The following is a 23,217-nucleotide window of genomic DNA, read 5'->3' on the forward strand; positions in this document are numbered from 1 at the left end:
TGGAAACTGTAATTGTAAGGCAATGTCTTCTCTTGTAAAAAAACATGAATTTACTTTATTTTATTTATTTTATGTGTGTGAGCCTTAACATATATGTATGTGCACCACACAGATGCAGGAGCCTGCAGAAGTCAGAAAGGTCACTGTATCCCCTGTAACTAGAGTTACAGACGGCTGGCTATGACACACCATGTGGGTGCTGGGACATAAACCTGGGTACTCTGCAAGAGCAGCAAGTACTGGCACTCTTAGCTGAATCACCTTTCCAGCCCCAGTCATGGCTCATCTTTGCTGTAACTCCATCGACACTGGGGCCAACCAAGAGACATGCCTCTGGGCTGGTCTCTGAGGGTATTTCCAGGGAGGAGGCTGAAGCTATGGGTGGAGGCCCAGATTTTAAAGCTGAGAAGCAGCGAGGCTTGTCTACTTGCTCTTGCTTCTTATTGGTGAGTGTGTCTTTCCCATTGGTGCTGCTTCTTCACCCCTCCAGGGTGAGTCTTTAATCAGTGGCTCCCCAGGAATCCCCCAGTCCTTCAGCACCAGAGCTGCTGAATTGTTCAACCTCATGGGATGAGAAGCTACCGAGTTCTTGGCCTCATAAGGGTGCAGACGGCCATTACAGGACTATTCAGCCCCATTGTGCAAGCCAATCTAATAGATCCCTTTTATAATATGCATTTATATTATGACTCTCAGTTTTGTAGAGGCACTGTCCAACAGTAGACAAGATTATGGGATGACAACGAAGGTCTAGAGAACAGTATGAAACTTGTCCTTTGGCAACTCGTGCCAGGGCTTGCGCACCAAGCTGTCTCTTAATGGCACAGTCTAGCATTCTTCCTTTGTAGGATCTGTTCCCTGGGCAGACAGGAAGTGGGCAATCCTTTGCATTCTCCCTCTTTCCTAAATCCTTGGTTGATGGTCTCCTGCTATTGTTCGATTCTTACTACTGTCCCATCCATCTGGCCACAACTGGTGGATTTCTGAGATGGATCCTGGGAAAGCCGGCCACTTGTACTAAATAACCCAACAATCACAATGCTTGTTTCCAGTTTCACTTTTCGGTTCCTTGTGGAATTCTTTCAAAACGGGTGTTGTCATTTTAATCTTATAAAGCTTAGGATGGAAAAACTTGTGTAGTTAACACCTAGGCGTAGTTGGATCTGACATCCTTACCATCTCTGTTGTTTTTACAACCCAGGGTGCCAGCAGGCCGCCACCTGTTATGTGTCAGGCATCGGAGTAGCACACTCGGGTCACAGTCAACATGCCCTGAATGCGCAGAACAGCGCATCATGAAGGCATGTCATATCAATTACATATCAATAACCTGAGACATCGTATCCAGGATGTTTTCTGAAGCTGGTTCTGTCAGGGTTCCCCTTAGATCAGTGGTTCTCAACCTTTCTAATGCTGCTACCCTTTAATACAGTTCCTCATGCTGTGTTGACCCCAACCATAAATTTATTTTCATTGCTACTTCATGACTGTATTTTGCTACTTTTATGAATCATAATGTAAATATTTGTGCTTTCTAATGGTCTTTTTGGGGTGAGGTCTAGACTCAAAGTTGAAGGCCACTGCTTCAGACATTTAGATGACTATAGAGGTTTAGGGTTAGGATTAAGGTTAGGTTAGGGTTAGGGTTGGGGTTGGGGTTAGGATTAGGGCTCAGGATTGGAGTTAGAGTTAGGTCTACTTGTGCCATAGACAAGAGTCTAGGCTGACTGATTGGATTTCCTCCTACCAAGGAGCTAGACCTACCTTCCAGCTCTCCTTCCTGTGTCCTACTGGGAGCACTGCTGGCGTGGTGCTATGGAGTCTACATCCGAAAAAAAACACAGATGATTACCATGACCTTGGCACACTCAAGGTCACTGGCTCATTTTCCAGCTGCTTTACCAGCTTATGTTTGGACAGCAGGACTTAAAGGCAGGTGTCAGAGTGGACTGGATATTTCATAGAAAAAAATGACAGGAAAAAAAATCACAGCTTCTCAACTGCATGACTTCAATCTTCCACCACTGATTTAAATTTTAAAATGTTTCTATTATAATCTCTGAAGAATGGTTTCATCTTAAAGCTGCCCCCTAATAACCCATCCCTTGAAAAACCCAGCCAGACTTCAATAATAATAGGAGCCTCAGAAGTACAGCGATAAAGAGTTTTTCTAACACCTCTTTCCCCATTCAAGTTAGGTGACAATTTTGTTTACTTGGTTCAGGTAAAATTTCAGGTGCATTGTGAGCCCCGCAGAAGAGAAATTGATTTTCTCCCTTACAGCTTGGAGCACGGCGGCTCTTACAACCGCGACACAGTCTTTACAATGAGATAGAAAGAAGGCCACCGACGCACACAAACGGATCAGAGCCAAGGCCGCTTGCACTTTCCAGCCCTCCAGCCAAGCTCCAGTGATGTCCAGTCGGCCTGTTAGGGAAGACGGCTGGTGTCAACTCTGTTGTCTCCTCCAAAGTCTCCCACAGTCGAGTGTCTCAGGGTAAGACACGATGAGTCAGTGAGGAAAGAAAGCATGATGGTTTCCAGAACGAGCGAGAGATTACTTTCTCTCTCACTCCTTGTAGGCAGAGCAGACGAAGTTCTGCTGTGTGGAAAGGTGGCCACGGGACCCTTAGATCTTAATTTTCAATGAAAACCAAGAATCTTTTCACTGAGTTTCATTTGTATTAGGTAGTATTCTCTATAGAACATTCCTCACCAAAGCACCTCAAGGAAGGAAGAGTTTGTTCTGGGTCACAGTTTGAAGGTGCAGTGTATCACTGTGGGGCGCCACAGTGGCAAGAGTTAGCTGGCCGTATTGCACGCACAGTCAGGCACAGCCAGAGAAGAACGCTGGTGCTCAGCTCACTGTCTCCTTTCCACTTATTCTGGGGTTCCAGCACAGAAGATGCCGCTGCTCAGATGCAGGGTGGCTCCTCACACCTCAGTTAACCCAGGCTAGAAGCTCCCTGGCAGGCACACCCAGGAGGTGAGTCTCCCAGGTGATTCCAGATCCAGTCAAACTGACAAAATCGAGTCACCAAAGGCCCTCCTCAAACCCCACCTTCTCTCCACTGTCTCCAGTCACCCTGAGGTTGTTCCCCCAACCTCCTCCTCAGCGGGTCAGTTACACAGAGCACCCACTGTGGATGCATTGAGTTTTATATTTGCACTCTCTTAGATGGCTTTTGGGACTGCTTCTGGAATGAAGGTGGCATCCTATCTTGTGATGCATTGCTGAGCCTACATTGTTACTGGAAGTCTGATCTGACTGGATGCCTGTTGCTTCTCTCTTCTCCTCCCCCGACTCCTCCCTGTTTTCTCTGCTGGTCTTCACATACACAGAGGGCTGCATCCAGCACCCAGAAATTTAATCACTAGACTGGACTTGGTGCCCTTTAAAGCGAATGCATTCAGCATGTACCCATTTTTATTTACTTGCTGGGGCTGTACTCTGTACTTGATGTTAATATTACTTGACTTACCTTTCAGTCAAAAATTCCAGTGAACAATTGGCTTCTCCCACTCAAGTCCTTGATTTCTCTGCTTTAATTCCTGGAATGGTTCTTATTAACATCCCAGTCCAGTGAGCTTTCAGCACTGCTGCCAGGGCTGCTGCTGCTGGAGAGGGTCCACTGCAAATGTCATCAGGAGCTTAGGCCTGGGGGCTTCCAGGCTGCGCCCTCCAGCCTTGCTAACTAACTCTTCAGTGGAAGCTGTTTTATCCAGGCACCCCAACATGACCTCATTTTAAATCCATGCGAATTGGATTGACATTAAAAAAATTAATCTAGCCACATATCCCCATAAACATACAGTCATTCTACATGGAATATAGAGGAATCTCGGACAGTGTTTGGATAAACTATCCGTGAAGACGTGTGTTTGAAATAGAAATGTGGAACGGGAGTGCAGTGTCTTCCGGCAATTCATTTTTACCTATGAAAGCTGTGCTCTTGGAATTAGATATTAACAGCAGTACACTGGAAATTGACATGAGCGATGTTTGCACACAGCGTTCTTGGGTTTCCCGATGCCAGCTAGGAGTCGGCTCCATGAAAATCGATGATTTTATTAATATATACGGGACCCAGACCTCATCCTGCTCACAGACTTTTTAATGAGGTCGGTGCTCGAAAACATGGGGTTCTAAAGAAAAGTTGAATAAATGGCATGTCAGTTCTGTTAAATCACACTTGGTTATGTATTTTTGCTTCTTGCTCTTCAATGCTAGCAAGTCATATAGCCTTGCACACTCTGTGGTGCTGCAGAAATGGGCTCCTTCTGTCCCCTGCATAATGACACAGGAATGTGGCCAAAACCTCAGACCACTGGTGCCCAGTCCACACACAGCCTGTCCCCATGGTGTGATACAATGTTGCTCACGTAACTTTCAGGGTCTTGGAGAGATCTAATTAGATGGAATGAGTGATTGTAAGGCACACAGGGCTGGCGATGACACTCATTCTGCAGAATGCATCAAACTTGCATGAGAACTGGGCCCCGTGGCTTGGGAGAAAACAACTCAACCTAGGTTTTGTTTGATCCAGTCGCTTTTGCCATTCCCACTCTTCGGGGCTGAGGAGATGGATCAGTCAGTCACGTGCTTGCCTCACAAACCAGAGGACTGGGTTCACATCTCCAGCATCCGTGTGAAAACTGAATAATCCTGGCATTGGGTAAGGGGACACAGGAGGATCCATGGGGCTCACTATAGCTAGTTTTGGTGAACTGTAGGGTCAGTGACAGGCATGACTGAAAACATCAGGTGAGGAAGGAGGGAGGAATATGGCTGATGGTACACAGGGTATGTACACACATCCACACACTTGCAAATATGCAGGGATCAATAAATCAATAAATGCCCATTTGAAAGGCTTGATTTCCTGCTTAAGCTTCTCAAACCCCATTCTTTAGCCTTCTAGCCCTAATTGGCATAATTTATTCTTTTAAGAGGAGGGAGACACGTCTAGTTTTGGGGAACTCCAAAGTTGATCATCTTTCTGTATTTATAATTGGCTATTTCAGAGGCAAGGCATGCTACATCCTGCTCATAAATTCAACAAGGTGAGACGTAAGGAGCTATGATTTAATGCTTTCCCTAAAACTGCAGCTGCCTCTCAGGAGCAATCCATCTCCAGCAAGGAAGCTAAGGTGCAGCATGAGTGAGACCCCAGGGCTGGGATCTTGACTTTTGGAAGCACCGGGTATCAAGATTTCCTGGCTCAGTGTCCTGTCAAAGTATTAGGCAAATTGTGACAATTGGTGTTGTGTTGGGACTAGTCCTGGGTCCAGCTGTGGGATGCAGGTTTGTAGCACTTAGCAAGTCAGGGACCTGGAAGCGGTGCCCCGGGCAGATATGGTCCTGCTCCATGTCCCCTTCCTCAGAAGGTTTCCACCTCTGAGAAGAGAGCGCCTCGCTTCCCTATGGCAGGTCTCAGCAGCCGCATTTTCCTAGGAGGTCCTTTTTTTCTTTTGAGAATGTCACAGTGGCTGTGCTGAGGCAGAAACTCAGCTGGAGGCTGGCGTGTTCTGTCTACTCCCACTGTCAACAGTTCTGCAGGGGTTTGGGTGCCATTTTCTCTCTCTGGCCATGTGGTGAATGCCCATCATCCCAGCGTGTTGTCGGCATGATGGCATGCTGAAGAAGTACGACCTAGTGACAGTTACTAGGTTGCGGAACCCCAACATCCTTAAGGGCAGTGGCAGTGTCCCACAGTCGGGCATTGCCAAGAGAGGCCAACGCTCATGCCTGGCCCCTGGCCTACGCTTGTTTCCCTTTCTGATTCTCCAGCATGTTGTGACACAGCCGGAGGGCTGTTCCTGTGTTCAGGATTCGTGGAGCTCCTGGCCACCAGTCTGTAGTCAAACCACCCCAGTGGAAAAAGAACTAAATGAAACTTTCTTTCTCTGTATGTTTCCTTCTGCTTGCAGGTGTTTGGAGTGCATGTCTGTATGTGTGTGCATGAATGTGTTTCTCTGTGTGTATGTGGTCACATGAAACATTTTATGTATATATGCACATATGTGTGTACCTGCCTATGTTTGAATATACCTCTATGTATATTCAACTCTGCATGTACATTCCTATGCATAGACAATGTGTATATATATATATATATATATGCATGCTAGTGTTCATGTGTATACATCTCGTGAATACATTAATGTCATGTGTGCTTATGTGTGTCTACCTGCATGCCAGTGATGCATGCATACATCTCTGTATATGTCTGTGTGTATTGCCCACATGGGTACATTTGTATGTACATGTGTACATATGTTCATGCCTGTGTGCACTTACATCTGTTTTGTACATATTTGTACATGCATACTTGTGTGAGGCATACCTATACACATGTGTATACATCTGTATGTAAATATACATGTGCTGGCACATAGTATGCACACACAGCTCTTTCTGTGTACTCATATGTATATATGTATAGACTCATAAGCATGTGTGCCAGTCTGTGGTGGCAAGTTTGAGTGTGTGTGTGCATTTTACATGAACACATGTTTCCCTGTGTGCACACTTGTACTCAACAGTGCATATATGGAAGCAAACACGTGCATGACTTATGTATATGAGGATGGCAGTGTGGTTTGTGGGAGCGCTTTTCCTTTTGGCCACTTGTAGTAGCTGTACTTACTACAGCTCATGAGGAGTGTCTTACAATGAAAGAACCAGAAAGCCAATAGAAGCTAAATTCATGGTCCTCCTGGGCCTGGGCCAGCATTTACCCCATGGCCTTTAGGGAAAGAGCAACGTCTTCCACACAGCATGTGAGGAAGATGAGGAGCTGAATTCATGGGATGTGCTGGGCCAGGAGCCTCTGAGCAGACTGCGGGTGACTCCCTGGAGAAGGGAGCTGTGGGGCTTCCTGCTCTCCCCTGGGAAACAGCCAGTTCAGCGATCTGCAGTGGGGGTGTTGAGATTTCTAAACACCCTTTTTTATTCGTTGGCTAAAAGAGAGAGTTGAATGTCTGCACAGTAGAGCTAGCCTCTCCATGGGTTTCCTGCTACAGACTCGACACAGGTGAGAAATAGACAGCAGCATCATTGTATAGTCACGAGGGAGATGCAGTCAGTCCCAGAGGAGGAGAGACCTGAAATGGGTTGAGCTGAAGTGATCTGAGGAGGCCAGGCCGCTGGGGTGTTTGCTGCTGCTTTTTCCCTCCTTTGCAGAGGACTCTAGTCCAGGAAAACTACACAGGAAGTGCCCAGAGTTCTCTGCCCACACCCTGTGCACAGCCCCCACCCTCAGCTCCCCGGCCTTCCAGTGCCCACACACCCGTCTCTGGGGACAGCTATAGGTGGCTTACATATACTGAGGGGAGCAGGATTTAAACCAGGTGACCAGAAGGGGTGTCTGCGATTCTTAGAAGCACAGGTTTCCTGGGAGTCATGAGACAGGTCTAGGTTTCAAGCCCAGAGAAGGACTTAGCTAACCGAGGGGCTAGATTTCAAGACAGATCAAGAAGAGGACTGAATGCCTGGGAGGGACATTTCCTCCCCAGGAGAAAAGGACCTGCCCTCTGCAGACCAGGTGGACCCCACACCCCATCGTTCAGAAAGATCCCTCTGCCTGGCCAGCATCTGAAACCTGCTGGACCCCATGGGAGACTTCAGAAGTTGAAACCAGGGGAACTGGATTCCAGTAAATCACCCATCCTCTGTTCCTGCGTCTGCACAGAGAGATGTGTCCATGGGTGAGAGAACTTGCCACTTTTGCAGAGGACGTGACTCCTACCCTCAGGACCCATTCGGGGACCCGTAGCTGTCTGTAATTCCAGGTGGGTTGCCTTCTTCTGGCCTCCTTGGCTACTACACACATCCAGTGCCTGGACGTCCACGCAGCAGACATGCATGCACACAACACGACGCTTTACAATGGCAGTGGAGAAATGTTGTTCTCTGCACTCTGGGGTATGACTTCACTTTCCACCGGGGCCAATTATTTCCATGCTCCAGGAGCAGGACGCTTCCTCCTAATGCCACCGGAGCAGGCAAACCCTCTGCGATCGCAGCAGCTGCAGTTGGCCCTGCTAAAGAGATGGGCTTTTTGGACAATAAGGGGCTTGCATGCTGTTTAGCTTTCTGTGGCAGATGTATTTTCACCTGTTATCATGGTGTTCCATGCAGCTGATTTATCCCAGAGAGAATTGCCTTCAATATTGTCCTTGAGAGCCCATGAAGCAATATGAGAGTGTTCTGTCTTCATCTTGCCGGTGCTCCGGCTGCTCTAATGGCTCCTTCGCTTTTGAGAGTGGCCCAGGCTCAGCCTGCGTGCCCAGACCTCCGCACGCCACTTGAAGATGTGCACTGTGACGGTTCCGCCTGAGGCCCCACAGTGTGTTCTGTGAGAGGCAGGCAGCTGGCTCTGCATTCTGCTCTGGACTGACCCACAGTTACCAGAACGGGGCCTGTGTGTGAGTTTTCTTGCGTCTGCTCCTCGCTGTGAAGAAGCCTGTGGTGGTTTGAGCTCTTTTGGAAGACAGGATAGAGGAAATCGGAGGTCCCAATTGGCAGGCAACAGGACTTGGGGCGCCCCTTGGCCCTTTGGAAACTGACCTGTCTTAGCTGCTTTTCCTGTTGCTGTGATAAGACACTTTGACAGAAGCAACGTAAAAACGGAGGGTCTATTCTGGTTCACAGTTCAAGGTGACGGGAGTCTGAAGCAGCCTGTCGCGTGCACCTGAGATCAGGAAGCAGAGAGTAACCCAAACTGCTGCTCAGTCTCCACTTACACAGTCGGTGGTCCCAGCCAGGGAATGGTGCCACCCATGGTGGGCAGATCTTCCCACTTGAGTTAATGTGATCAAGATATGCCCCACAGACATGTTCTCAGGCCTGTATTCCAGGTGGTTCTACATCCTTTCAGGTTTATTATCAAGACCAATCTCCTTCACATGACCTAAACCCCGTGTAACCTGGCAGATAGGTAAGGACTGGCTTGATGTGATGGGCAGATTGATCGCTGGAGAGGATTGCAGGGGTGCAAAAGAGGCAGGCTGTCATGGAACAATGCCGTGGAACCTCAGGAGACAGCCCCAGTTTTGGTTGCCAAGACCCCCAAAGCTCTGATTCCCCATGTCTAGAGACTTGGTGCATCTCTGAGTCTAGCTAGGTGACCCTCTCACACATGGGCTTGCTTTGTCAGTGGGGAGGCTAAGTTCATTGTGCTATTAATGGAAGCAATCATCCATCCCCATTTCTTCCTCCGATTTCCTCATTTCTCAGCCAAGCAGCTGGGAAGGAGGGTGGAGACGCAGACCCTCAGGGCTTTTATTTGCCAGGACTGGGGCAGAGGGCCAGGGATCCTCTCCACCACCTCCCTCCTGCTTCTCTTCCTTTACAACTCAACACATTATTTTTAAGCAAGATGATGTTGTGTGCTCGTAATTGCAGGTGTGCTCTCTGCTCCTCAGACTCTGGGGACATTGCTGGAGAGCTGAGATCAGCTGCAGGAACTGCCGATTCCATCTTGGTCTCCGGAACATCATAACTCTGATGCCGGAGCACCTGGTTCAGGGAGAATGCATATCCACCAAAATCTTCATTTTGTGGAAGAGGAGGGGTGTGTTTCCTCCCTGCATACTACAGCAGATGTCAATCAGAGAACTGGAGGGGCAGTTCGTGTTCCTTCTTAAAGGAGGCTATGTTGTGTTTGTCCTCGCTACAGGGACAATGACTGTGTCAGCAACGTGGAATCTTATTTCTCCTAACCCAGTATGTCGAGGGAGTACACAGTCAGGTTCTACTACAAACCATCTGGGCCCTTCCAGGATGATGCGCTTGGACCAGACATACAGAAAGGATTTGCTAGCATTTGGCATAGTGGCACAAGTGGGGTAGCCCATTGCTGGATGGTTCCTGGGGAGTCATCTGGGCAAGGGCCTAGTACTCCCTGCAGCTGTGACTCTGAGATGCAGCCTCGAGGTTACCTCTTGGAACTCTAGGTAACCTGGTTTCCTTGGGAGTTATCCTAGGAAACCCACATCCAGGAGAGCGTGAGCGCAGGCTGGCTGCTTGCAAGCAGAGTGAAGCTAAACTCCAGTGCTTTTCATTAAATGCCTGACGGGAGTGACAAGCCTCAGAGTTTCAGAGTTCTAGTAGGGGGTAGGGCACTGAGCTAAAACCTTCATGGGGCTCACAAGTCTGTGCACACACATGCCTTGAGATGTGTGTGGATAAGAGAAATCGTGTGTGTGTGTGTGTGTGTGTGTGTGTGTGAGAGAGAGAGAGAGAGAGAGAGAAAGACAGAGAGAGAGACAGAGAGAGAGACAGAGAGACAGACAGAGACAGAGAGAGACACAGAGACAGAGAGAGACAGAGATAGACAGAGAGACAGAGAAAGACAGACAGAGACAGAGAGAGACACAGAGACAGAGAGAAAGAGAGAGACACAGAGAGACACAGAGACAGAGAGAGACAGAGACAGAGACAGAGACAGAGAGAGAGCCCAGACCAGTGTGCAGGTAGGCTGGAAAGTAGGGTGGCCAGTGGCCAGCACTCATTAGGAAGAAGCCCCCAGCTGGCAAGTGGAGCACTGGGGCAGGCCTGTGATGCTGGAGGAGGGCTGTGGGTGTCACTGCCTTTTCTAACATGAGTACAACGAGGTCACTCTGTTTTGTATCCGGGACAGACATCTGCAGTAAAGCCTGGCTTCAGATTCAGGCTGAGGTGGTGATACTGTTGCCCAGGCTAGCTGCCAGTAAAACAAATGGAGCTATGTCTTTGGCTGTTCGAGTTTCTGACTAAGAACCTGGAGAATTCATTGTACCCAGCTCCATACTGCATCCTGTGGACCCTGAGTTGGGGTATTCTTGGCCACGTTGGAGAAGGTCCACAGGTGTGTTCCCTGTCTATGTACATTTGGGGACACACAGAAAGATACTGACTAGACTACTCAGGTAGAAGCAAGGGGTAAAGGTCTCATTATCCGTCAGCAGGATATGAGAAATAGTATTTGGGACAGCGTGAAGTTCTGATCTTTTCTACTTTTCCTCAATCTGGACAGTGGCCAGGGATGACTTGGAGCTGGAAATAGGCTGTGTGAGTTATTTAAGTAGCGGCGATTGAGCGTGGCATCAGGTGACAACATTGGCTTCTGCTTCATAGACATGCTCCTGGACCAGCAAAGAGTATTTCCTGGAAATGGAAAAAAGGTTTCAGCCCCATACACCAGACCACCTTAGCACAGCTACCTGTCATTGTCCTCGGGGGCTGTGACCTAGAGCAGGCAACCCCAACTCTGTCATCAATCTGTTACACTCATAACCCTTAGAGCCAAGGACTTACTGTGAGAGTTTGGTTTAGCTGTGGGCTGAACGGTCCCTCAGGGACCTTGCCTCTTCCTATTACTGTTTGCTTATTGTGAATTGGAGGCAGCGGTTCTCACAAATGACAGGGAGAGGAGGGAAGAGATGGGTGGACCCAGGAGGCTAAGACCAAGCCATGCCATGTTTGGTGGCATCTGAGAACAACAGTCATCCTTTACGTATTCTTTAGTTTGTTGGAATGTGGTTATTTATGGGTTCTTTCTGTCTGTTTGCTTATTGTTTATAGAGCTGGGTTTTGCTATGCAGCCCAGGCTGGCCTTGAACTCATGGCAATCTTTCTGCCTTAGCCTCTCCTGGACTGGAATTGCAAACACGAGCTACAACACCCAGACTAAAGGATGAATCTTTATGAATCTCAACCAAGGAAGACAGGGAACAGAGCATCTTTGAGATCCATAAGTCACTCTGACTGGACCACAGTGTGTCTTGGACACTTGGTCAGACAGTGTTCTGTGTGTTTCTGAGTGAGATTGGGATTTAAATGGAAAGGTTTCTGCAACCGACGGCCTCACACAAAAAGCCTCACCCTCTAGGGAATAGGAGAGCATCACTCCTGACCAATAGTGCCTCTTCATGCTGGTGATTCTTCTGACCTCTGAACTAGTCATCGTGGGTCTTCAGCTTCCAACGCAGCCTACAGGCCTTGGACTCAGCTGTGGCTCTCTCAGAGAGAATCCCACAAAGGCCTTGTAGAGAGTCCACTCCTGTATCAGGTGAAACTGCATGTTAGAGCATGACTGGAGGGCTACTGGCCATGAACTACTCCCTGACTGATCTCCACTGCGCACTGTATTTACATCCTTGTTTAGGAACCCTGCAGTGTCTGTGTGAGAGACCCTGCAGTGTCTGTGTGAGAGACCCTGCAAGTCTGTGTGAGAGACCCTGCAAGTCTGTGTGAGAGACCCTGCAAGGGGCTGTATGATGCTTCTACCCGAGCTCAGGCTTCGCTGGAGCTGAGAGCCTCACCCTTTAGGCTAAGGCTTGTTAAAACCACCATATAGGTGTGTCTCATAAACATCTGTGAAGAAAAGGGCCCTCATGAACCTCTAGATCTCCTTCCCTTCACTCCTGTTGCTTCTTTTTTTTTTTTAAAGATTTATTTATTTATTATGTGTACAGCATTCCTTCCATGTGTGCCCGCATGCCAAAGGGGGCGCCAGGTCTCATTACAGATGGTTGTGAGCCACCATGTGGTTGCTGGGAATTGAACTCAGGACCTCTGGAAGAGCAACCAGTGCTCTTAACCACTGAGCCATCTCTCCAGCCCCTCCTGTTGCTTCTTGTCAAAGCCATTGCATCCCACAAGAAGCCCTTGGGATGTCCTGAGCACTTCTGAGTGTGGTGTCCCACCCTCTCAAACAGCTTCTTTGCTTCACCTGGGAGGCCTTTAGAGCAAGGGATAGCATATATTCTCAGAGGTTAGAAAAACTCCAAATAATGTGAAGCCCACCCTTTCAGGAAATGGTGATCTGGCTACAGGCACCAAATTCCACAAAGGGGCGTGAGCCATTCATGCGTGCTAGCAGAAGTTCCCTGAGGATTTGAAAGAGCCTCTGATTCTTCAGGCTTCCCCCCACAAGAGTTCACCACTGCGAAGCCCAGCTGGCTGCATTTGGTGAGGGCAGGTAGGCGTTGGCAAACTGCCTCCCCCCACGGAAAAAACGCCGACCAAGAAATCCACCTCGCTCCTCCCCCCACGGGAAAAAACGCCCGACCGAGAAATCCACCTCGCTCCTCCCCCCACGGAAAAACGCCGACCGAGAAATCCACCTCGCTTTTCACTTAGACACTTCGGCTTTAGATTTTTAATTATAAGAAGCCATATTATTCCATAATAAAACTTAAACACAGGTTAATATGGTTGCTAATTAGCATATAATAGGAATTTGTAGGAAAATGAATGTCCCCAACCTGCTTAGAAACAGCGTGCACGATTCAGCAGGATACCTGTTTCCTCAGTAATTATATTTGTAGTGGGTTTTGTCTGCTAACTCGGAGTCTCCTCGTGAAGACTGTAGAGATTTCCTTCAAGTCTAACCCCTGCTGTATGGATACAAAGTCTGAATTACCTGAACCCCAAACAGTGACAATTCCCTGCAGTTAAAGTGATTTTTAGGCCACCGTTTGGCCAGTCTTGCTGGCTGCATTCCGTGAGGGCATCACTGCAGACAGATAGAGGGGGTGCTGGGAAGCAGGCAGTTTTGCTGATTCAACAATGTGATGGACGGACTCGTTCTGAAAGCTCATTTCCCCTTAGGCCCCTGGTATCCTGCTCTGTGCCTATCCAGGAAAAACAACACACAATTTTGATTTATAATTCATGGGCTCTGTGCACCCAGCTACTCACGATCACGGTGGCTGGGTGTTGCCTGTTGTAAAGGCAGGCTTGAGCAGAGCCAGTATTGTGATGTTGATGGTTAGTGCTTGCTTGACATAATTTGAATATTATTTTCCTTAGAAACTGAAGGGAAAAGAAAGCCTGTCCCTTGAAATAAAGTTCTGGGGTACAAAGAGAACTGCCACATTCAGCATTCACGACCCGTTTATCTTCCATTGTTTAAGAAATATTAAAAGTATTTGCACTGGCAAGATACCATCCAAGCAGTCTGCAAGATAAATTAGGGACAATGCTATCTTGCCTTTGATTTATGGCACAGAAAATGTAAATACATTCTCCTGCCTACAACTTCATGAGTGAAAAATGCCAAGGGTTGTTCATTGTGATTATTCTGGGCTAAAACCTCTGTCTTATTGTGGGCTTTATGGACAGGTTGCTGGGAACACCAGTCCACAGGCTTGCTTCTCCTGAGGAAAGCTGGGAACCTCAGTCCCCCTTGCTGGCAGAAGTGAGGGGGGTGGCTTGTGTGTCTGACAGTGCGTCAGAGAGCTGGGATTCTGAATGACTGGCTTGGCAAGGTTGAAGGTCAACATGATTTGCTCCAAGTCATGAGTGTGGCTGTCACACTGTTAGTAGATGTGAGGATGTACCAGTGTCCCTCACTCATCTTCTGTATTTCAAGGGCGAGCACTCAGCCTCCCTCAGCAACCACTTTACCTCCATCAGCGGCTGCCGTGCACTGGGTTCGGTTGACAGGGAGGATGCACTGTGTATACAAACAAAGACTGAAAAACAAAACAAAGCAAGGAAACAAACAAACCGGGCCAGGATCCATGCCCCACGCCAGTCCTTGCTCATGTAATCTTCCATCCTCCAGGAAGCCGCTGGCCACCAAGACCCAGAGTCACACAGTGTTCACGTGGAGGTAGCACAGGCTCCATACAGCCACAGCCCATCGCCAAGCCTTGCTGGATATGGCTGGACAGGCAATGAAAAAAGAAATCAATGCTTGAGAATGGCTTGGGAGGGGCTGGAGGACAGCACCGTGATTAAAGTACCTGTTGTCTTGTAGAGGACCTTGATTCCCAGGTGGCTCACGACCCTCCATAACTCCAGTTTCAGGGCATTCAACACCCTCTTTTGACCTCTGTGGCAGCCAGAAATACATCTACACGTGCATACATACAGGCAAAAACCACTTGTATAAGCAAAAAAATTAAATCTTTGCAAAAGGAGAGCAGGTTCTTGGGAGATGATCAGCAGGTACAGTGCTTCTCCTGGAAGCCCACAGACTTGAGTTGAATTCCTAGAATCCAACACTGGCATGAAGCCTGAAGCATCCTCTCTCTGAGGTATGACAGCTAGACTTCTCTAGCTCCAGGGACAGTGACAATCCTGTCCTAATTTGTTGCTTGGAAGGGAAGTTCACAGGGCTTCTCCAGCCACTCGCTGTCCTTACTTCTAAACCTCCCCTCACCCAGCCTCCCAGGTTCCCTGCTCCTGCACTGGGCCTTGGGAGGCACAGTTCTGTGGGTCTTAGGCTTATGGCTGTCTTTCAGGGCAGAGCGCTGTGCCTGTCACAACAGATTTGTGTAAATATTTGTCAAGTGAGATTCTGGTGGGAGATCTGAGGAGGAGCAGGGCACGGAAAGAATGGTGGGTATTTTGGGGACAACTGAGGTGGATGTGGCAAGATGGTGACATGTTCTCTTCTGGCTGCTGGGAAGCTTCCATTGGTGACGGGTTCCATGAAAGAGGCCTTGGATGGAGGTCAGGCATCTTCTGGTCCTGCTATAAGCCCTTTAGAGAAGACTTAGCAGGCCACACCCCCTGCATTCCTAACTCCACTACTTCTCTAGATGAATTTACCCATCTTGAAGTGTCATGGATGTTTCAACTGTGGGCAGGATTCTGAAAGATGTCGTGAAGGCATGTCAGTGCTGGGGACTCCTGGTCCCTACAGTTCTCACTGCTGTGACATCATACCAGACAAAAGCGACTTAGGGAAAGGTTTACTCATGGTTTGAGATGGGGAACACAAGGGGCAGGGCTGTGTGATCATATCATAGTCAGGAAGGAGGACTAAAGACTTCTCAGCTTGCTGCTCTTCTTCATCCAATCCAAGCCCCCAGCCCACAGGATGGTGCTGCCCACACTCAGAAACACATCTTCCCTCCTGAGGTCATCCTCACTGAGACACACCCCTGTTGGGAGCAGTGAGACCCCAGATCCTGAATTTCTTGTAATCCTCTGATCTAAGTGCCTACAGCTGCTCTGAGCACGAGACCTTCAGGCATTCCTGATGGCAGAGTGGTTTCTGGTGGGTTTGGCTGGGGCATGGCTATCTCTATATAATCTACTCCTGAACACAAAAAAGGGGGCATTCTTGGGGAATTCAAGGATAACCCGTGTCACTGTCTCTCTGTCTGTATGTGTTTGTGTATTTTAACCTCCAGCCCCTTGCCCAAAGCTTGCGAACTTCGGAAGAATAGCGCACAGAGCACAGACATGGGGGCGCGGTGCGCGGCACACCCCTGTGTGTCTGTAAATCCCATCGAGTTGGAGAAACAAGCTTAATTAACAGGGGACTCGTCAAAGGACAGAGCCCAGTCCAGCCTGTGAGATCCCCCGGGGGGCTTGAGTTTTCCATGCGCTGGCCTGACTGAGCATTAACCTTGCAGATGAAGATCACGGCACAGGTCTTCCCAACAGTCCCCTTCTCTCCCTGAAGCCAGACTGTTGGAGACAGGGTTCAGAGGCGAAGAGGCACCACCTCTGAGCATCTCTTAGATGATCCAGTCATTATTCAAGCCAGGAGAGAGCACATCCTGTCCTTCAGCTCCTCCATCGCACATGCTACCAGGGCAGCAGCCTCCTGTGAAGAGCCACACTGAGCAGACAAACTTTGTTCTGGGAGCAGAGGGGCCTCAGCCTAGAGCTTCAATGTCCCAGTGCCTGCAGGGCTGCTCTAGGGCCACTGGGTTCTGTCCTACCCAAGGCTCTAAGTGGCCCTGCAGAATCTTGGCATTTAGTGTGTCCATCAATGGCTTGGGGCTGTAACAATCAGAGTGCCTGGAAAGTCCTTACTAGTTATCAAAGCGTGCTGGGTCAGCATGCCAGGGGTCCTGGGTCAGCTGCATGACTTTGAAGGACTGGCCCGTGCTGGTCTCTACTGGGCTTTCTGACCACTTTCTCAGCTGCCTTTGGAGATTTCTGTGATATTTTTCCTGGGGAATCTGTTTGTATACACCCCAGATTTTTTTTTTTAAAAAAAAACAGCAACAGAATAAAAACATGATTCAACCTATATCTAGACTTGTGAACCACTCAGTTTATTGGGGTCACATTCAGGAGTGTGAGTGACTCTGGCAGATTCGTCACCTGTGTAGGTGTCAACTCACAAAAGTAGCATTACTGTAAGTGGAGCCCCAGTTGTGCTTCCAGCTTTATAGACTCTAGTACCTTCCATGAACACCTGAAGGAGGAGGGAGTGGTTTGTTTGAATCTCAGCCAAGGGTCTGATGACCCCACTCCTTCTATGAAGCAATGTTCATGGATCTGGCCTTGTGAGGGCCTCATCGTCTGAGGGTTCCACACTGGTAGTCATAGGTGCTCTGATGTCAAGACGATGAAGCCCATGCCATGCCTAGAATACAGAGTTTTCTCAAGGATATCAATAAAAAACTAGCGACAGCAAACAGAGTCCCAAATACACATGGAAACAGCAAGCAGCCAGTCCGTGAGCCTTTGAAGACAAACCAAGAAAGATAAATAAGGATATATAGTTACTAAAGTAATAAAGAAAACTTTGACATTTTAGAGCCAATCTGGTATCAGAAATAGATTTTTATCTTTATTTTTCATTTGCCCTTCCATCTATAGATCTCAATCCAGTAAAGCAAATAAACGGGCTGATGTTCCTGGCTATATATTTTACGCACGACGGAGGCATCACAGTTAAGCCTTTTCTTCCGTGTCGGTAAATAAAAAAAACCGCTATTTCAAACATAATCAAAGAAATAAGAAATACAGTCACCCAAAAGGAAGCAGACTGCTGTTCTGAGCGCGCTTTTAGGAAGGACAGACCCATGGCAGAGCACACTTGTGTTTGCACGTGATGAGAACGCCCAGTCTGGCCTTGGGTCTCAGTGTCTATGGGAGGAGGTATAAGGTACCTAGGGGACAAGAGCCAGGGAGATGGACGGGGATGGAGGCAGGCATGAGTCGGAGACCATGTGTCTGTTGAAGTGGTCAGGGTGGATGACTGCAGCAGAGACACACATCCAGTATGCTCAGTACACACCGGGTGTCATACCCAGAGTGGCCTCTGCAGTGCTGGCCTCTTGTACCTGCCCACGACGGGCTGGACCATATTCCCATTACCTTCCCAGATTAGTCCCCAAAGGGACAAGATGGTGCATTACATTGACCCGCTGTCTGCGATTGCATTTGGAACCGTTACATTTCCAGGGACCCAATCCCTGGTGGTAACTGAGTCTTGTCACCTCTTGGAGGCAAGAGTGACAGCTACGGCTAAATTTTGGGAAGATGTCCTCAGCCCGAGCTCGAACCTGAGAGGTTGAAAGGCATTGTGTTGGGGATTCCCTTTGTTTTTTTTTTTTTTTTTCCTGGAAAGTACCTTGGCATCTCTTTGCATGCTGGAGTGCGGCCTTCTCGCATGGCCAGATCAGGACAGCAGATGACAAATTCTGAGAACCTGCTGACAGCAAGGAATAATGCAGACACAGCCCTCCCTGAAGAGGATGCATCACTTGGAGATGACTTGCTTCTTGTCACTGGGCTCTGAAAGCCAGCATTTGGGTCGTCCCCAACTCTCTCTGCTCCCTGCTCCTGCCCTGGTCTGGCTGCCATTAGTCCAGGTGGGTAGATAGAGCAGAAGAGTCCCCTGTGGTTTTGCGAACTCTCGATATGTTGTGCAGAAGTAAAGGATAGCGTGATTTATCTCCGTTGAACATGTGCTTTGTTCAATGACAGGGTAATTAGACATTCTTTCGGCAGACACATTAAATATATACTTATGCATTAAGGCTCCATGCCTCGGATCAGCTCTGTTGATTTATTCCTTATGCTTGGATCTTTGCCTGTTGATAGCCATATAAAACTAAACTTCCCTGCCAAGAAACAGAAGTGACGGGAGAGAAACAGTGGGTTCCATATGTTACCTACGTCAGGCTGGGGGATGAGCTAGGAGAGGGAGAAACTCATGTTTGAGAGTGCACACACCCTCACTAGCCAGCCGGGGCTTGATTCTCTCCCCCCACCCTCCCTCACCTAGCATTAATTATGCAGTGGCAAAAATAATTTTGCATACATAATGCTGACCTCTCTCACTAGAGGGCAACAAAACCCCAGCTTAAGGAGCCTCCACCTTCTGTTTCCAGTGACAGGAAGTGTTTAATAAGGAGCCACACGGATTTCGTAATGAACTCCCTATTAATTTTACATAAGTGGAAAGTTACTTTGGAAAACCAGGCTCAGATCCTGCGGCTGCACATTCGGCCTCCTCCACAGGTGGGAGGAGCAGCTGCCTGCGGGTTCTTGGTTCTCATGGCTGGCCCTGCAAGCTCAGCTGACTCTCACTTGGGGGTGCATTCTTCCAGCATTTGCTTGTGGAGAAGAACTGGGCTCCCCGTGCAGATCCCCAGCCTGTATGCTTCATCCTCTCTCCAGGTGGTGACCCCCAGGTTCTGGATGAAGCCTGCATCCTACCCACGTATATGCCTGACCCTCTACCAAAGCCTGTTTTGTCTTCCAGCCCTAGATGGACCCTGAAGCAGCCACAATTATCCTGTTTCCTGATTGATCTTGGGTCTTTTCCAAGGGAGTTGGAGTTTAATCTGAAGGAGTGGAATTCATTTTGACTTCTGTCCCCAAATATGAAGACAGAAGATAAGGCCTTTGGTGCCCAAGCATTTGCTCAGTGTGATGATTTATGTTTTTAAAATTCCACATACTAACCTCACAAAAAGGATGTCTGGGTTTTGTGTCTGATTTCTGGGCAGCAAGCATTGATCAGACTCTACTAAGGAAGGCAGGCCTAGGAGCTGGGTATGTAGAGAATGCTCAGTGGTTAGAGCACTGGCCACTGTTACAGAGGACCTAAGGTTGGTTCCCAGCACCCACATGGCCGCTCATAACTCCTGTTTTAGGGAATCTGAGGTCCTCTTCTGATAACCTTGGCACTATATGCACACTGTGCACATATTCAGGCAACACTCATACACATAAAGTAAATAAATCTAAACAAAATTCTAAAAAAAAAAAACCAGACCTGGAAAATTATGACGGTATCTAGCTGGGAAAGCTGCCACCTAAACACATCTTTGGTTGCTGAATTCGCTTGGATGTTGTGAGAGAAGCAAAGCCAAGTTTTGGGCTCCCAGGGTCCTGTGCCAGTTGTTAACGTGTGAACAACACTTGGGATCTCTTTTGTAAGACTTTCCTACCCATCAGAGCAAAGAGCATCATACTGTCCTCCACAGGAGGAGAAGGGCATGCTGCCAGCATCCTCAACCATGGTCTGTTCTTTGGGATGAGTGTCTTAAACTTGGTACTCAACCCTGTCACCTGGCCTTGCTTCCCTGCAGCAGCACGGACAGGTAGATGGGGGGAGTAGACACCTAACAGATACATTTTTAGAATTATTTTTGTGTCATTATTATTGTTGTTGTTGCTAAACAGCGCTGTTATTATGTAGTCGACAGTCCTTTGGGGAAAATGGCTAGAGAGCTGCAAAGACGTTCCAGCTATTTCCGAGTGTCTTAGTTCCTTTTCTGCCGCTGTGGTAGAACACCATGACCTAGAGCCACTTAGAGAAGGAAGAGCTTATTGGGGCTGATGGTTCCAGAAGGGTAAGGGTCCATCATGGTAGCAAGCATGGCAGCAGGCGGTAGGTGTTGGGGGAGCTTGGTTCACTTAGCCAATGACTTATGGGGTGACTTGCTATAGGGCGTGATTTTTTCTGGAGATGTGACCAGATAAAATGGCGGAGTAGGATCACGTACTCTCCTTGGGTGGGGTCGAAGCAGGATCAGGGGGCGGAGAGGCAGCTTGTGGTTGGTCCTCTTCACCCTCTGGCGGGCAGGATGATGGGACAGCAGCAGTTGGATGAGCAGCAGTGTCTGCCTTGTTCTGTGTTTGTGAGCCTGTTTCTTTCAATTGCACCCCTTATAAATTATTAAATAAACTTCTGTGGGATCTCACTTCAGGTAGGCGTGGGTACAGGAAACAAAGCGAAGAGTTCACACCTCAGCCGAGCACATGGTGCAGGGAGAGTGAAGTTTAAGTGGCTTAAGGTTTTTAATTTCAAAGCCCACCCTCAATGACATATTTCTTCCAGCAAGATGGCGCCACCTAAACCTCCCTAACAGGCCCACCAACTGGGGACCAAGTGTTCACTTGCCTATGACCATGAGGAACATTTCTCATCCAAGTCACCATAGTATGTGAAGTTGTATGAACTTGTACATGTTCCTGATGGCCCTTGATGTCATTGGCCTTGCTGTTCTCCCTGGGAACACTCATCTGGGCAGTAACCCAAATATGAACAACTCTGGCATGGCATCTCAACCCTCCGTTCCTTGAGCATAGATCTGCTTGTCCAGGGACCAAGTCCTTAACAATTTCCTCTGAAACGTAACTCATCCTATGAAGACAGAACTAAATTAAAAGCACTCCAGAGAGGAAACAGATTGCAGCTATAGATTAGGAGCGCAGCCTAATCCTTCACAAGCATTAAATATTTAACGTAATTGCACCACAGGTGCCAGGAAGATGTCAGCATTGTTTAATTAGACTTAATTAAACATAAGGAAAAGTCAAATGCAAATTCAGGTCGAGTTTTTTAATCGATTACAAAACCTCCCTTTCTGAGGTCCCATGTGTGGCTAGATGACACTTGCCCCGTGTTAACTAGGGAACAAGTCTAGCAGGGGGTAGAGCGGTCAAGGAAGCAGAGATACGCACTGTCTCCAAGCAGGGGGTTGTATTTGCAAACTCGGCAAAGGGCATGCTTTTGAAATTAAGAGATGATGTGAGCAGTTGCCCTCCTCCAACTTCTGGAATGTGGACATCTGGTTTTATTATTGATAATAATACCAACCTCTTTTCATTGGACTGGGGACATTGAACCTTCAAACACATCTGCTTACACAGTCGTGTGTAAAGACACACCCGTACATATGGAAAGGATCATATGCCAATTCTGCATTTCTACACAGGAAAGGTAACGAGAAGTATGTCGAGTCTCACCTGCATCATCAGCCTGCAGCCCTGGCTACAATGGCTCTCCAAGTCATGTGACTGCAATGTTGATCATTTAGGGATGGGGTGGGCTGGGGTGGAGCTTGCTTAGCATGCATGAAGTCCCAGGTCCACAATGACTCAAGACAGCCTTCCATCTCACCGCCGGTAACTGAGGTGGTCACACTTAAAAAGTCCACCTCACCTCTTCAGACAGTGGTTCTCAACCTTCCTAGTGCTGCAGTCCTTTCAGACAGCTCCTCATGTTGCGGTGACCCTCAGCCACACAACTATTAGTGGCTACATCATAACTGTAATTTTGCTGCTGTTATGAATCATTGCGTCCCTTTCTGATATGCAGGACATCTGATAGATGTTTCCTACGAAAGGGTCTCGACCCACAGGTTGAGAACTGTGACTGTCAGGTCACAAGCATACAGGACTCAAGGGCTGTGACACGGGCATTTTAGGGACACATTTCTTCTTCCAGTGACTTTTCTCCTTGTATCACCTGTAACTTACGGTTGACTTTAAGAACAAACAAGCAAACAAAAGCCCAAGTCCATGGAGGACAGAAGGCTTCTTGTCCTGGAAGGGAGCCTCTTCCTGGAGTGCCGGAGGGCACTACACACGCCGTTGGTGCACTTGAGCCTGCGCACATGCATCAACACAGAGAAGATGAAGCACAGACCATGATGTTGGGTAGGGAGAGGGCCTGCAGCCCAATTCTCTCCCACGTCTTCTCTCCGTTCTGTCTTCCCTCCTTTCCCATGTTCTGTTACATTTGAACGTCATGTTACTTCTATCTTAAGCTGAGACGCCCTGTCAGCACACACTAAGAACACGTCTAGAACAACCTGCTAGTCCTTTCCAGGAGCTCGAGCAGGCTGGCGATTAACACATCATTCATCTCTGACAAATGGGCCAGTTCTTTAAGCCTTATAAATTACCCAAAATCAAAACACTTCTGACTTATAGTCTTATTATTTTTTCCTCTGCTTTGGCAATATAGTATGTTATTTGCAGAAATTGAGTTTTTTTTCACTCAAAGGCAAAAGAGCAAATTTTTAGAAAATTGAACTTTCCCTACCAGAGACTCTCAACTTGTTTGCATGACATCCGTCGTTGAGTGTTTGGACAAACAGAAAGTTCAGCTGCACAAAATACCGAGAAAGGGTCTGAGCCTCACACTTTAGAAACTGTTCCGGGAAACCATGGTGCAGTCTACTGGTCTACGGTGTTTGTTCTACAGAGGCGATGCTTCTCAGTGGCTG

The sequence above is a fragment of the Arvicola amphibius genome, chromosome 5 (genome assembly GCF_903992535.2).
Source record: "Arvicola amphibius chromosome 5, mArvAmp1.2, whole genome shotgun sequence".
NCBI lineage: Eukaryota > Metazoa > Chordata > Mammalia > Rodentia > Cricetidae > Arvicola > Arvicola amphibius.